Source organism: Canis lupus, chromosome 15 (genome assembly GCF_048164855.1).
Source record: "Canis lupus baileyi chromosome 15, mCanLup2.hap1, whole genome shotgun sequence".
Lineage (NCBI taxonomy): Eukaryota > Metazoa > Chordata > Mammalia > Carnivora > Canidae > Canis > Canis lupus.
Genome location: NC_132852.1, coordinates 14,411,299 through 14,428,356, shown reverse-complemented (window position 1 = coordinate 14,428,356; position 17,058 = coordinate 14,411,299). Strand labels below are relative to the sequence as shown.

Here is a 17,058-nt window from a genome sequence, read left to right as displayed (position 1 = left end):
GAAAGGGAAAGAAGGTAGGAAGGGAGGAAGGAAGGAAGGAAGGAAGGAAGGAAGGAAGGAAGGAAGGAAGGAAGGAAGGAAAAAAGAATCAGTAAAGACAAGATCTGAGCAGTCCCATCAACCGCCTAACACCTAACTGACCAAAAACTACAAGAATGGAGTTAAAAAATTTTATGGTGAATTTGAATGTCCTTCCTTTTGTTGAATCATATTTTTATTTACAAGTTTAGATTTCCATTCCTCTTTGGCTGACTACATTTAAACTTTTTCTAAATTTGAGGGGGCACCTGGGTGGCTCAGTTGGTTAAGCATCCAACTCTTGGTTTCCACTCAGGTCATGATCTCAGGGTGTTGAGATCAAGCCTTATGTAGGGCTTGTGCTCAGCAAGGAGTCTGCTGGAGATTCTCTGCCTCTGTCACTCCCCCCATTCTCTCTCTCTCTCAAATAAATAAATAAAATCTCTTAAAGATAAATAAAATTTTTCTAAATTTGAGCTACTTTGTATTGTTATAAATAACATTTATTTTGAAACTGAACATTTCTCTCTGAAAGAAGTAATGAATTTATTCTAAAGGGCAGATAGGGGCTGCTCATAGCCAACTATCATTCCTATTTTTAAAATCTTCAGAATCTTCTAATATATATTTATTCTATCCCCTGAAAGTAATTGCCTGAAAGTAATTGGCCCAGAAATAGATTTTTCTGTGTATAACATATTTCCCTTTTAATTATGTATAAATTCAGTTATTATAAACCCATTTAAAAAATTATTAGGGAAGCTGCTATGTTACATCAAAAAATAGTTTTAGTAAATCCTTAGATATTTGTTTATAACATTCTATATTTCACAAAGTGTTTTCAGGCATATTTTTCACGCCGACACTAAAGTAGACAGTATTTCACAGGGATGGAATAGGCTTAAAGAGATTGAATATTAGGCTAGATACTAGTCTGAGGTCAAATAACCACTCGATAGTGGAGATACGTATTCTGGTTTCTAATAAAAGTCCTCCCATTATCCTGACATAAATTAAAAGAATCTTTTACTACAAATACTCCTTCTATTTTGTTGTATCAATTTAGACTTTTATGATTATCATTTTCTTTAAGTGACACCTATTTGCTTGGAATTGCAATAAATTTATAGATTAATTTTGGGGGACTGAACAATTTTACAATGATAAGTTGTCCCCATGAACATGATAGTAATATTCATATATGCAGGATTTCTTGCCTCCTCTTTATTTCTAAATTTTTAAAAAATTGAATATTAACAAAAAGATACATGTGTGTAATAAATCGAAATAGTAAAAAGGGATATACAGTGAATAGAATTATAGCTTCCTGACCCTTCCTCCCAGCATCTCTTCCCAGAGAAAGCCAATTTCTCACCAGGGTTCCCCAAAATTTTCTATGCAATACAGGTATATACATAATGGATGGAATGTTTTTTTTAAAATATTTTATTTGTTTGAGAAAGACAATGAGTAGTGGGGACTGACAAAGGGAGAGGGAGAGAGAAGCAGACTCCCTGCTGAGCAGGAAGCCCAATGTGTGGGCTCCATCCCAGGACCTGGAGATCATGACCTGAGCCAAAGGCAGACACTTAACTGACTGAGCCACCCAGACATCCCCATAATAGAATATTTAAATGGAACTCTTCTGTGAAAATTTCAGCAGAGGGAAGAATTCCTTATATGTTTTATTATAAACAGACCACCATGCCAAAATTTCAGCATAGTTTAAGATCTAAAGGGGTCAAAAGATTTGTGAAGATTACTTTAGAAATGGCTATGCTGTGGAGTCATTCAGAGAGAGAGGGCAGGGAATACTTAAGGTCAAGAGAGAGGGATTTACTGATTCTCACCTAGAAAAATCTAAAAGACAAAGAAGAGATAGCTAGTTCCTTAAGAAGGCAGGAATGAAGAGGAGTTGTTGATACTTTGGGATCAGCCTGCCACTCTTGAGTTTGTCTGGCCTACAGGTATTTTAATATTTCCTGTGGATCAGAGGAGGACCATAGAGCCTGCAGTTATTTAAAATCCTAATCGGGGCACCTGGCTGGCTCAGTCAGAAGAGTCTGACTCTTGATCTCCAGGTTGTGAGTTCAAGCCCCATGTTGGATGTGGAGATTACCAAAAAAATAAAATAAAATAAATAACATCTTGACCAAGACAAGCAATGGAACTCCAGAAAAGAAGTCCTTGTGGAGTGGACCATGGAAGACCCTAAGAAAGGTGGAAATATGAACAGGAGGAAAATACATTTCCTGAGTCATGGGAAATACAGTCACATATTCCTAGCAGTGATCTCTGAAGGACAAAATCACCTGCTATAGAATGAAACAGTTTTAAATTCTTGCCAGGTTCAGGGAATGAGAAGTCATCTGATGTAGTTATCAGACTTAAATCACTTATGATCAAACATATGAACACAGTCGTGTTCAAAATCAAATGTTCTATAATAGTCATATCAAGGTCTTTTACAGTAATGTAGAGTATTGGTAACTAACCCCCAAAGTCAAAGCCAGGATTCTCCCTTCCATACTTTGAGATACAGAATATGGAGTCTTCAGTTGAGGGCTTTTTGGCTCCAGTTCATCTAAATCTACTATTGATGGGGCGTTGACTCTCTTTTGCAGGCCTTCTCCACATGGGGTCAGAGGAGGCTCTCTCACACTGGATAAAACACGGATCTCAGGCTCTACGTGACATACAGAAATCTCCATCTTGCCACCTACAAACCTGAAACCTGAAGTGATTAGACCTCCTTTTAATCAAGATCAAAGAATGCCATCCCTACAGGTATTTTTCCATTCATAAGGGTTTTGAACAATTTTTGTGGTGGTGGTGGGTTTTTGTTTTTTTAAGAGAGGTGGAGTTATAAAAATGACATTGGTTAAAGGTAGAAATTTTAAAACTAGGCAGCACTGAAAAGAAAATTGAAATCCAAAAAAAAAAAAAAAAAAAAAAGAAAGAAAAAAAAGAAAATTGAAATCCCAGATTTACAATCTAACTCAAAGTTAAGTACTTTTAAAATGGTCTTGTTTATCTGTCTAGTTTTTTTTCATCTGTGTACTTTTTTTTTTTCTTTTTTTTTTTTGTGTACTTTTTTTTTTACATACTTGAGCTGATAATGTATATACTGCTTTGCATGGTTTATATTGACTAAGTAATGTTTTATCATGTGAAAATACTATAAGTACTTTATAATTTTTGCTCATTCAGGTTGTTTTAAGCTTTTCCTGTCTCATCAGATTGAGATAATCATCTATGTGCTTAATTAATTTTATGTATTTCAAATTATTTTCTTAATAGAGGCCCCTTTAAGCAGGACTATTGCATAAAAGCTCTTGCTACATGTCGATAATCTCTTTCCCTTCCTTCCTTCCATCTTCTGAATCATTCAGCAATACCCACAGTGGTAGGTGCTTTTCTTCTGTGCTTTGGGATCTTGAATTTTTCTCAAATCCCTCTTTCAGTTACAAAGTTCTTTGAACCGAGACTGCCAGCTAACACAGTGGGACATCTAGGTATTTTAATGGCAGCCCCACCTAGAAAAAGAGAGAAAAACTCAAGATTCATATTCTATCCATCCTGCTTCCTAAACTCTTATCTCTTCCCAATGATCTTTACTTTAACAACAGAGATATGCATCAAAATTTAGAGGAACTAAATGTTACCAAAGTTCTACTTTGTGCAAATTATTTCGTGTATTTCATCTTATTTAACTCTTACAGCAATTACATTAGGTTGGCCCTTATCTTTGTTTTATAGATGTAGAAATTGAAGTACAGCATTGAAAGATTTATTTATTTATTTATTTATTTATTTATTTATTTATTTATTTTTTATTTGGCAGAGAGAGAGAGAGAGTACAAGCAGGGCGAGCAGCAGAGGAAGGGGGAGAAGCAGTCTCCCCACCAAGCAGGGGGCCAGATGCAGGGCTCAATCTGAGGACCCTAGGATCATGATCTGAGCCAAAGGCAGTTGCTTAAACTTAAGGAGCTGAGCCACCCAGGCGCCCCGAGGTACAGTATTTAAATAACTTGCCCGAGGTCATACATTAAATGGTAGACTCAAGATTTCAATCCAGGTTAGTCTGACTTCAGAGTTCTTTCTACTATACCACTATTCCTTCATAGTTAAAGGAAAACTGTGAACAAATGCTAGTGGATTAAGTTCTTAAATAATTATGTAGGGGAGGAAAAACTTTCCTCTACACTCTTAGGCTCATGTCTGGAGCATGCGAATTAGATTTAAAAACATTCACAGGAGAAATGTTTTATATTTCAATTTTTTTTTAATGTGCATTGTGGGCTTCACATAAAATGAGGATCCAAAGAAGTAGTTAGACTTAGGGGGGCTTATATACAACCTTAAGCCAACGTAATGAATTGTAGAGAAGTGACAAAACAAAGTAAAAGAGGTTTGGTAAACTGTGGGGAGGTAAATCTATAGGGGAAACTACAGGAAGATAGGGTTGTTTAGTATGGTTTTGTTTATGCGGACTCATCTCCTTCTCCTGTGATAAAGATTTTTCCCTTTCTGGTACAAGAGAAGAAGACACCTTCACAAAGGAAAATTTATGCCGGGCTTTTAGGCAGAAAGTGGGAGAGTAAAGGGTTTGTTTTGTGTCCACTGTTTATCCATTGTCATCAGTTCAAAATAATCCTTATGTCAAAGTGGCATATTTTAGGGTGGCACATTCTGATCCTCTTCAATTTACCACTGCCAGTGATTATGTAAATAACTGAAATTAAGCTTCTCTTTATTCTTTAATTTTCTCTATTACATTTTTCTCATGTTTAGGCCACTTATTCTTTCAGTTTTTCCATTGGCCTTGGCTCCAACACTGTGAAATTGAAATTTTAATTAGGTAGCATGAAATCATTTTCCTTTTTTTTATAAATTTATTTTTTATTGGTGTTCAATTTGCCAACATACAGAATAACACCCAGTGCTCGTCCCATCAAGTGCCCCCCTCAGTGCCCGTCACCCAGTCACCCCCACCCCCTGCCCACCTCCCCTTCCACCACCCCTAGTTCGTTTCCCAGAGTTAGGAGTCTCTCATGTTCTGTCTCCCTTTCTGATATTTCCCACTCATTTATGAAATGATTTTCTAAGAAGATTGCTGTTAAGTAATAAAAAGCATTGCTGATTTAGGTACAGTTTTTAAATTAAGAAAATTGAGCCAAGTTGCATGCGTTTCTACTATAACAATAAACATAGTCTGATTAAAAGAACTTATGAATATTACCAAAACAGATAATATGTTCTTATTCATGTAATAAGTTGCTCAGGTCAATGTCATCCTGATTTACCAAGATCGTTGTTCTGGAAACCAATAGAGAAATCAAATTTCCAAAGCCCATGAACACAAATCATGCTCACAAGTGAGACAATAGAACCATATATGATCATGTATAAACCTGTGGAGAAAATGTATATCATTCAAGTAGAGAATTAAAAGGAGGAGAAATGCTAGATTATGGTACATTTATTTGGTCAGTACCTGAAAAACTTCGCTGAAGGGAATACAAAAAGGCACCAATGTTAAATGGCAAAGCTGTGGAGGCAAATGAGTCCTAAAGTTAGAAATAGGGTTCTTAGGCCATCTTGGATGCCCTTCATCAGAATTATCTCCAGTAATTATTAGAAATACACGTTTCTAGATCTCAGCCCAGTCCTAAATCAGAAATCTACAGAAGTAGGGCCCTAGAATCTTCTTTTTGAACAAGCTCCCCATGATTCTTTTACTCACTAAAGAAGAGAACCATTGACTTAGTATCTGGTTTCCTTTCCTGGGTGCCAGTTACTTGAAGAAGTATAGTCACCTTTTAGCCCAACATTTTTTATTTTTGTTTGTGGCTAAATGTTGGCAAATATTTTCCTTCAGGGTTTGCATTCTTGAAATAATCAGACATTTATACATCCTTTTAAAATATTCAATTTAAAATGTGTTTTATTAAGGAGTGCTTTCCATCAAATTATATAACAAAGTTACAGATATGTATCTGATACCACTATAAACAAAGCAGAAAAATATCTTTCTAATAAAATGTTAAGAAATCAAAATCCTTTACTTATCTTTTAGGGAAACAATTGAAATATTTATAGACAAAATTATTTACCTCATGATGATGTAGGAAATAGATTAGTAGATGAAGTTATGACAAAATACAGTTGGCAATGAGCTGGTAATTGTTAAGCTGAGTGATGATTATATGGGAATTTATTAGATTATTTTGTTTACTTTTATGTATGTGTGATACATTCCATAATAAAAAATGGAAAGAAAAAAAAGCTGCTTGCTGCAGTGCTTTCTAATGTTGGTCTTATAAAAAAAATATCAGGAGTTTGTGGCTGATTATTCTTAGTTTTGCTAGTGGGAGTTTTAGATATAAAACTAAGCATAGACTAAACTGTACATTAACTGTAATTGTGAAGGTCAGTTAAACTTAATTTAAGAGACCCAGGGAATGCTTTCTTACTGATAAGATTCTTTTTTTAAAATATTTTATTTATTTATTCATGAGAGACACAGAAAGAGAGGCAGAGACATAGGCAGAGGGAAAAGCAGGCCTCCCCTCTGGGGAGGCCGACATGGGACTCAATCCCAGGACCCCAGGATCACAACCTGAGCCGAAGGCAGATGCTCAACCACTGAGCTACCCAGGCACCTCAAGATTATTTTTTTAATTAAAAATTTCCTAGGTGTTCATTAATGGATGAATGGATCAACAAAATATGGTATATCATACAAAGGAATATTATTTGGTCTTAAAAAAGGAAGGAAAGTCTGACACCTGCTACAATATGGAAAAACCTTGAAGACATTATGGTAAGTGAAAGAAGTCAGTTATAAAAAGGACACATATCAAAAAAAATAAATAAATAAAAAGGACACATATCATATGATTCCACTTATAGGTGCTACCTAGAGTACTCAAATTGATAGAGACAGAAAGTAGAATGGGGGTTGCCAGGGGCTGGTGGTGGAAGCAATGGAGATGACAAAGTTCTGGAGATGACAAAGTTCTGGAGATGAATGGTAGTGATAGTTGTGCAACAATGTGAATATACTTAATGCCACCGAATTGTACACTTCAAAACAGTAAATTTATGGGATGCCTGAGTGGCTCAGCAGTTGAGCGTCTGCCTTTGGCTCAGGGCGTGATCCCGGGATCCAGGATCGAATCCCACATCGGACTCCCTGCATGGAGCCTGCTTCTCTCTCTGCCTATGTCTCTTCCTCTCTCTCTTTGTGTCTCTCGTGAATAGATAAATAAAATATTTTTAAAAAGGGGAAAATATTTTTAAAAAAACAGTAAATTTTCTGTTATGTGTACTTTATTTACCACAATAAAAAAAATGAGTGCCAAAAAAAAAAAATGAGTGCCTATTACATGCCAGTCACTGATGAACAAGACAGTAAGATGACAGGTCTCATAAAGCTTCCATTCTGGTGAAGGAAAGACCCAATGACTAAGCAAAGGATAAATAATTGAGATAATTATGAAAGAAATAAAGAGAGTGATTTTGTGATCAAGAACAACTGAGGATAAGGAATCCTCACTCTAATTTGTGATATTTGAGATAAGACCTAAAGGATGAGAATGAACCTATAAAGTCATCTTAGGGAAAGGCTACAACAAGTATGAAAGTTCTGAAGAGGAGAAGAATTTGATGAGTTTGAAGAAGAGAAAAGAGGCCATGGTCATTGAAGAAGTAGAATGAAGCCAGATTGTGCATCATCTGGAATCTTTTGAGTCTGTACAAGGAAGAGATAACGATGGGTCAGATCAAGGGCTGGCAAACGTTTCCCATGAAGGACCCTATGATAAATAATGCAGGCTTTGCAGGCCTAGAGGGAAAAATATATAAATAAATTTCTATGGTGGCATTGATAGGAGAAAAGTCTATAATGATGCCTATAATTTTAAGAAAGGAGTGGCCAAGGGGTGCCTGGGTGGCTCAGTCAGTTGGGCTCCAACTCTCGATTTGAGTGCAGGTCATGATATCAGAGTTGTGAGATGGAGCCCCACATCAGGCTCACACTAGGTGTGGAACCTTCTCGGGATGGGATTCTCTCTTTCTCTCTCTGCCCTCCCCTTGACCCCCACCCTCCCATCACTGCAAGTGCTCTCTCCCAAAAAAAAAAAAAAAAAAAAAAAAAAGGAAAAGAAAGGAGTGGCCAAAGTGACAATCTCTTTATTCCACTTAGAAATGATCATAGCCTTACCTGTACAATCATCCACTCAAAAGACTCATAACAGAAGGATGGGCCTCACGTGAGAAGAGAAAAACACAATGTTTTAAAAAGGCCCAACAGGGCATTTGACAGAGAGAATGTTATTGCCCTAAACTATAGGTAAAATTGGAAGTAAGTAACTTTGCTTTTGATACCTGTTAGCACCATTCCATCTGTCAGTAAGTGTAAACTGCGTAGGTGTTTGGCACATAGGATGTTGAATACATATTTGTTGAATGAGATGTTTATTTCCCTTTTCCTTCTTTTTATTTCCTAAGAAATCAGTGCCCTCATGCTGCCCCCTGGTGGCTCAAGCATCTTGTCTTTGGACATTTCACCTAAACCTGAACCTTCCCAGGCAATGCTACTGGCTGGTCCTGAGCTTCTATGATTGACTTATGGTTTTCCTCCCTCACAGGAGATGTTAAGGATATTACAGGATAACAGTATTGTGAGCAGAATAAACACATTTTTTCGTCTTTTAAATTTCATACTCGATTTTTTTTTCACCTCATCTAAGTTGGTCTACAACTCTTATTAAAAACCTCTACCATGTGAGAGGGTAATAAAGTATAGTATGTGTTATATAATATGGCTATGTGCAAGAGTAATCCTTCCCCATTTTAAAACTTTAACAAGCATCAAGAACAAGGACAGAAATGGTCCCATTCCAAATGAAAATGAAATCCATGGGGACATATTTCAAATTCACCCCAGCATCAAGTATTTGTACAAACAAAAATAAGCAGAGGATTCCTTTAAAGAAGCAAATTTTAGTCCTTACTTTTAGTTTCAGAATATATTTTTTAAAGATTTTATTTATTCATGAGAGACACAGAGGGAGGGGCAGAGACACAGGCAGAGGGAGAAGCAGGCTCCCTGCTGAGCAGGGACACCCCCCCCCGCCGAGGTAGGATTCAAACCCAGGACGCCAGGATCATGACCTGAGCGGAAGGCAGATGCTCAACCATTGAGCCACCTAGGCGTCCCTAGCAGAAATATTTTTTAAGGCCAAACAGCATGGAAACATTTAAAGGTTTTCCTGATCAGTGTGATTTTCCCAAAAACTCAGTTTCTTTTTAAATCCAAGAATCTTACAGCTTGAAGTCAAACATTTTCTCCAGGCCTTGGTAGATACATGTTCAACTAGTTCATGTGATAGAGTGCTGACAATCTCTGTCTTCAAAGCACTCAGAAATCTGTCTTACTGTTTTCTCAAAGGAATTCCTTGCAAGTCACCTTTTAGCTCAAACAACCAGATCGAGAACTCTCCTTCTGTCAAGCCACCGGATTTCTCTATGTACCAGATTTATGTGCCTCTGTCCAGGTTTTCAGTGTTGAGAACATCCTCAAGTGAACTGGGGTTTGTTTAAATGCAGTTTACGATTTTTTGTAAAGTCATTCCGAACCTTTGGCATTTCATCTCCGTACATTTATTACCTCAGCACCTGTCTGTAAAGAAAGAAGCAAGTTGTGACATTGCCAGGACCTTTCAAAGAGCTGTGATGTGTAGTTAAGTACTATTCCATTTGTTTGGAGCCACTGCTAGGTTTTTAGGTTGTTTGACAACACACAGAGAGGCCAACTTGGGTTGCCAGCCTACCTAAAGTCCACTGATAAGTAACTTTCACTGTTACTTTTTTGTGTATTCTCCATTTTACTAGTGTGTGGTGAAATGACCCAGAAAGTTGTAATAAGCCTTATTCAGAACTGTCTTCAGTGTAAACCTAGAATGTTCTTCAGTCCCATGTATTTTGCTAAAAAAAAATTGCTACATTGGGCTGTAACACAAAAAGCAAACAAATATAGGGTACCTGGGTGGCTTAGTGGTTGAGCATCTGCCTTTGACTCAAGGCATGATCCCGGGGTCCTGGGATTGAGGTCCGCTTTGGGCTCCCTGCAGGGAGTCTGCTTCTCCCTCTGTCTCTGTCTCTACTTCTCTCTGTGTGTCTCTCATGAATAAATAATTAAAATCTTTAAAAAAAAGTTAACAGATACAAAACAGAGGGCATAATAAAAAAAAAACTAGATAATCACAAGCAAAAAAATAAATTAATAATTCACTTCCACCCTGCACAATCTACATTACCAAAGCAGCAGGGCTGGGCAGCTGAGTCACTGCGCATCAAAAGATTCCTTCTTTATCTTTAATTGTATTTTTATTTAAATTCAATTAATTAACAAATAATATATTGTTAGTTTCAGAGGTAGAGGTCAGATCCAGTGCTCACCACATCATATGCCCTCCTTAATGTCCCACCACCCAGTTACTGCCTCCCCCCACCCCTCTCCCATCCAGTGACCCTCAGTTTGTTTCCTATGATTTAAGAGACTGTTTTTTTTTCCTCCCTTCCCCTATGATCCTGTTTTGTCTCCCAAATTCCACATATGAGTGAGATCATATGATAATTGTCTTTCTCTAATTGACTTATTTCACTTAGCATAATACCCTCCAGTTCCATCCGCAACATTGCAAATGGCAAGATTTCATCTTTTTGATGGCTGAGTAATATTCCATTGTATATACACCACATCTGCTTTATCCATTCCTCTGTTGATGGACATCTGGGCTCCTTCCATAGTTGGGCTATTGTGGGCATTGCTGCTATAAACATTCAGGTGCAGGTGGCCCTTCGGATCACTACACTTGTACTTTTGGGGTAAATACCTAGTAGCGCAATTCCTAGTTCATAGGGTAGCTCTTTTTTAAACTTCTTGAGGAACCTCCAGAGTGGCTATAACAGCTTACATTCCCACCAACAGTGTATGAGGGTTCCCCTTTCTCTGCATCCTTGCCAACATCTGTCGTTTCCTGACTTGTTAATTTTAGCCATTCTGACCTGTGTGAGGTGGTATCTCATTGTGGTTTTGATTTGTGTTTCCCTGATGCCAAGTCATGTTGAGCATTTTTCATGTGTCTGTTGGCCATCAAAAATTCCTTCTTTAGAAGAAACATCTCACCAGTAGGCTTATTCACTCCCATCACTTAGTGGCATACAAGGGGAGACTGAGAAGCTGATTGGTGTCAGCAGCCTACCGTCTTCCCCTCACCCTACTGCCCTGCTGCAGTAGTGCCTACTGATTATCAAATTATCAACAGACTCCCTTATCTGGTGTCCAAAACAGAGAATGGACTCAACGAAATGAGAATTGTTCCACTGTGCCCTGCCTTCCAATGAAATTAATAGGACAATTGAGCATTATAAGTGCTAACGTTGCATGGCATGCAAAGTTCAAACAAATGTTTTGTTTTGGTCACAGGGTCTTGTAGAACCCCTAGCTACATCCTATAGAACCTGGGGCTTCCTGGCATTCCAGTTGAGAAACCATCCAAAGACAATGCAGTTGGTGGAAACTACTTTATGATGGTGGCCAAGGAAGGCCTCTCTCAGGAAGTGCCTTATGAATTGAGACCCATAGGATATGAACTAACAGGCCTTGAATCAATCAGAATACCCCAATATCAATCTTAGAGACTCCAGTTTCTTTCAAAGTTTGTTTTTATTCATTCCCTGCATTGCTTTGTGATAGTAGAAGACATTTAAGTGTGGACTGAAATGAATTCAAAACCACTTTGGATATATACAAGACTGTGTTCCTTTCTGTCTGTTGTTGGCCTTCTGTCCAAAGACAGAGGAAAGCTCCAACATTTGAAAAAGACTGAAGCAGTTATTGTACTTGGTTTTTGCAGGGGCTTTCTTATGTGTGGAGGGTGTTGGCGTTGCCTTACAGACTTGTATTAGAGCACAGCAATCTAGCAGGGAAGCCAGAGGCTGTGATCAGCCTGGATACAGATATAGGAATGCTCTAGAATTGCTAATAGACCAGGAACTCTTCCTGTATGCAGTAGAAGAAAAAAATTAAGACAGAGTTCATATTTCGTTGTCTCTGGCAAAAACCATCAAAGAGTTACTGATGAAAGAGTTATTTTTAGGATAAAAAGAAGAAAATTTTGAATGTAGCTGAAGCCATAGCTCTATACCAGAGTAGTTAGTATACATGCATGGATATATGGATGGGTGACATTAACCAAGTTGTTTCTATTCAAGGCAAACAACAGCTAACACTATTCCAAGTTGAATTAATGCATGGTATATTTATCTGAATTCCTGTCTTAGAGAAAGATTTTTCATTTTCCTGTCTTTTAGTTTGAGAATAGGTCACCAGATAAGGTTTAAAATATATCTTTCCTTTTGAGCAGGCTATTCCTGGTCTCACCTGCATTCTTGTCTGATAACATCTCAACCCCAGCTTTCTTGGGTAGTTTATTTTTTGTTATCATTTTTTTAAAAGATTTTACGTATTTATTTGAGAGAAAGAGAACACAAGCAAGGGGGAGGGGCAAAGGAAGACGGAGAAGCAGACTCCCCCTTCCTCCCCACCCCCGCTGAGCAAGGGCTTCCTTGCTCAGGAACCTGGCTCATGACCTGAGCCGAAGACAGATGCTTAACTAACTGAGCTACCCTGGCATCCTGTGTCATCATTTTAATAGTACTTTCTATGTGCAAAGCAATGTAAGCACTTCTACACGGTACCTCATTTAATGTTTTTTTTTTTTTACTTTTATTGATATATTTTTGCTTATCCCTTTATTTTCAAACGTTCTGCATAATTTTGTTTTAGTCATGTCTCCTAAATGCCACATAGACTTATATTTTGCTTTGTGATTTCAGTCTGAAAACTGTTTTCTTTAAAAAGGTAATATGTGTGTGTATGTATATACACACATACAAAGAAATTTGTTGAAAGGAATTGGCTCATATGGCTTTGGAGGCTGAGAAGTCCCAAATCTACAGTCAGCAAGCTGGAGAGCCAGGAGAGCCAGAGGTACATTCTAGTCATTAGTCTGAAGATCTGAGAGCAAGGAGAGCCAGTGGTATAAGCTCTAATCAAAGTCTGATTCTGAAGGCATAAAATTGATGTCCTAGCTCCAATATAGTCAGGCAAAAACAGCAAATTCTATCTTCTTCTACCTTTTTGTTCTATTCAGGCTTTCAATAGATTAGATGAAGCCCACCCCCAGTGGGGAGAACCATCTGTTTTCTCAGTATACCAATGCAGATATTATTCTTATCCAGAAACACCCTCACAGAGACAACCAGGACAGTGTTTTTTGTTGTTGTTGTTGTTGTTGTTGTTGCTTGTTTTTTGTTTTAGAGAGGGAGGCAGAGTATGGAGGGGTAGAAGGAGAGGGAGAGAATCTTAAGCAGGCTCCATGCGCAGGACAGAGCCCAACTCAGGGCTTGATCTCACAATCTTGAGATCATAACCTGATGAGCTGAAATCAAGAGTTGGATGTTCAACCGACTGACCCCCCTGATTGCCCATCCAGAACAATATTTAACCAAATATCTGAGCCCCATGGCCCAGGCAAGTTGACTGGATAAAATTAACCATCACACTATTTTATATACTATTCCCAAATTTAGTTGATTATTGAATATGCATACAATTCCCAAATTTCAGTGAGTATCTTTCTCACTACTTGAAAAAAAGAACACTATTATTTGATTCGCCAACCTTAAATGGTGACCTGTGATCCCATCCATTAAGGATGAAGAAATTTGCCTACTTATTACTACCTACCTTCTTACTCAGCTTCTGCCCAAAATTTTATTAATTTTATCATTTCTATATTATCACAAAATATAATATTTACTTTCTTTTCTGTCACTTTAATCTTCAAGTTTGCTTTAATCTCTGTTATACTGTTAAACAAAGTCAATAATCACTGCCAACATTTATGTCCTAGATTTCCCAGTTATCTCTTGCTGGTTAAATTTTCCGCTCGTATATTATTTATGAAGGGCTCATAGAGACAACATTCCTTGAGTTCTTGAATGTATTTTTCTTTTATATCAGAATCTATTTCCTTCTTATTTTATTTTATTTTATTTTATTTTAATTTTTAGAGAAGGAGAGAGAATGGGGGTAGAGAGGCAGAAGAAGAGAAAGCATCTTAAGCAGGCTCCATGCCCAGTGCAGAGCCCAATGCAGGGCTTGATCTCACCTCTCTGAGATCATGACCTGAGCCAAAATCAACAATTGGATGCTTACCTTACTGGGCCACCCTGGCACCCCAAGGTCACATTTCCTTCTTAATATCTTCTAGTGCTGACTGTTGCTATGAAGAAGTCTGAGGCCACTCTGAGATTTTGCTTATAAATGACTTAATCTTTTTACTTGGACACCCAGAGGATTCTTTTTTAAACCTTTCAAGTCAGTAATAATAGGATATATCTAAATACTTAGTATTATGGATCTAGTTTTCCTGGAATGTTGTGCTCTTTGACATGTTGAGTCCAGCTTTATTTTATTTCAAAAATATTTTCTGGAAATGTTATTATTCGTCCTGTTCAACCATTTGAACTTTCCTTTTCAGACGTTGCAGTTTGCTTACAGTGAATCTCCTTTCTCTGTTCTTCCCATATGTCCTTTTCTCTCTCTAACCCTTTCTAATACTGTTTCCATTTCCTTCCATGAAAGCAATGGTTGCTTTCATTCTTATGATGACTCTACTTCTTTCTTCTACTTACTTGTTCCCTGAATTTTGCCAGTTTATGTCTTACATAGTCCTATTCCTCATTCTTTCTCCCCTGCGTTATTGCATCTCTGCTTTGAGCTCCTGCTTCAAAGGACTAATTGCCTTTTCAAAGTTGTTGTTTTGAATTCATGAAGTAATACAATGGTCCCAATTTTCAGCAATTCTATGGAAATATTTTTCTTTTGTGGTTGTTGACTACTAGTTTTTTTTTTAATTTGTTTCTCCTCAACACCTATTTACTTTTTTTCTTTCCTTGAAGTATGCTTTCATAGTTCCTGTACAGTTTCTTTTTTTTTGCTTACTCATCTCTGAAACAAATTATTCCTGGACCAGCTATTTTTAGGACGTTATATTGGGGAGGAACCCAGATCAGGAACATGATTTGGGTTGGGGAGGAACATGATTTGGGTTCCTCCCCCACTCTTACAACCTACAGTTTTGTCTGTAGGTTTGGGAGAGTTTTTTTTTCAAATACCAAATCTTTTCTCCTGTTGCTACAGAGACAGACTGCTTCCCCCATGAGAACTTACCCCATCAGTGCATGTATCCTATTCCCACTGTTGCAAACAAAGGATTTAAGTTTTGTGCTTCATGATGATAGTATAGTTTGCTGGCTTTATGACCCTTTGATTGCATTTTCTCTCTATATGCTTCCATGCTCTTAGCTCATTGATCCTTACTGCTTTTCAGAGTCCCTCTTCTATTTTGTGATCTGGCATTTCTGCTGTCTCCTAATTTCTCTCTCTCTCTCTCTCTCTCTCTCACACACACACACACCACACACACATTTTTATTTTTTGCTCATTTTCTCTTATGCTTTTGGATTATTTCCTGGAAAATAAGAGCAACTTGCCAACTTTAACACCACCAACTTCAGACTCTGGAAACTGGTCTGGATTATAACAGAACCTTATAAACACATGATATATAACTCATATTTATTCCCAAATTATACACATTAATTTAAGTGCCAATTTCATTTACATTTTTACCTTGGAAGGCTTTATTCTCATTCCATCTGTGCTACCATTGGGCCATACTTTTCTATAGCCTCTTCTTTGTGAATTCTTTCCCAATTAACAAATTGTGGAGTCCTTTTTTTCATTGCTTTACAGTGTTTTCATTTTAAAATACAAAACAGTATTATTTATGCTACCAGATTTCTTAACTTATTTGCGGAAGAGTCTTAGACTGACATTTGTGGGCTCATAATATTACTCACAGGGTCAAATATGCCTGCTGTCTACCTCAGGGCTCCTCAAGCTGCTAGGTTTTAGGTATGAAAATCCCCTCTGGAAATACAGATCAAAACTACAATGAGATACCACCTCACACCAGTCAGAATGGCTAAAATTAACAAGTCAGGCAGCAATAAATGTTGTCAAGGATGTGAAAAAAGGGAAACCCTCTTCCACTCTTGGGAATGCAAACTGGTGCAGCCACTCTGAAAAACAGTGTAGAGGTTCCTCAAGAAGTTGAAAATAGAGCTACCCTATGACCCAGCAATTGCTAAGGTATTTACCCCAAAGATATAGATAGAGTGAAATGATGGGACATCTGCACCCCAATGCTCAAGGCAGCAATGTCCACAATAGCCAAACTGTGGAGGTAGACAAGATGGCCTTCGACAGATGAATGGATAGATGGATGAATATCTACCATTTACATCAATGTGTATGAAACTGAAGGATACTATGCTGAGTGAAATAAGTCAATCAGAGAAAGACAATTATCATATGGTTTCACTCATATGAGGAATATAAGAAGTAGTACAGCAGACAATAGGGTAATGGGGCAGGGAGCTGAGTGAGGAAAAATTAGAGAGGAAAACAAACCAGGAGAGACTCGACTCTGGGAAACAAAGGGTTGCAGAAGAGAAGGTGGGTGGGGGGATGGGGTAACTGGGTGATGGGCATTAAGGAGGGCACGTAATGTGATGAACACTCAGTGTTGTACTATATGTTGCCAAGATGAATTTAAATTCAACTATGTTTATTAAAAAACATAATAAAATTGACCAAAAAATCCCCTTTGAGGAAGGTTAAGTATTTTGGATGACATGGGTGAGTATGCCTGATGTTAGGATAGTGCTAAAAAGCAGCAGTCACTTTGTGCTTAGTTAGGATGTGCAGTGTGTCATGTGCCTCGTTAACGTTCCAGAATTGCCTGCTAAGTATTCTCAACAGTTCCTGAAGACAGGGCATTGTGTTCAATACAAAGACTTTCTCATGGAAGGTGGAAAACACTAAAGAACTAGACT

The 17,058-nt window shown here is 37.7% G+C and overlaps 1 long non-coding RNA gene across 4 annotated transcripts in view; it reads left to right on the top strand.

Annotated features, from left to right (window-relative positions):
- Positions 1 to 17,058, top strand: part of LOC140604636 (uncharacterized) — a 76,865-nt gene that overhangs the window by 15,034 nt on the left and 44,773 nt on the right. For all 4 annotated transcript variants that reach the window (XR_012007454.1, XR_012007455.1, XR_012007456.1 and 1 more), the window contains 2 exons: positions 2,643 to 2,805; positions 3,863 to 4,031. This is a non-coding gene — a long non-coding RNA (uncharacterized lncRNA). The remainder of the gene's footprint in view (positions 1 to 2,642; positions 2,806 to 3,862; positions 4,032 to 17,058) is intronic.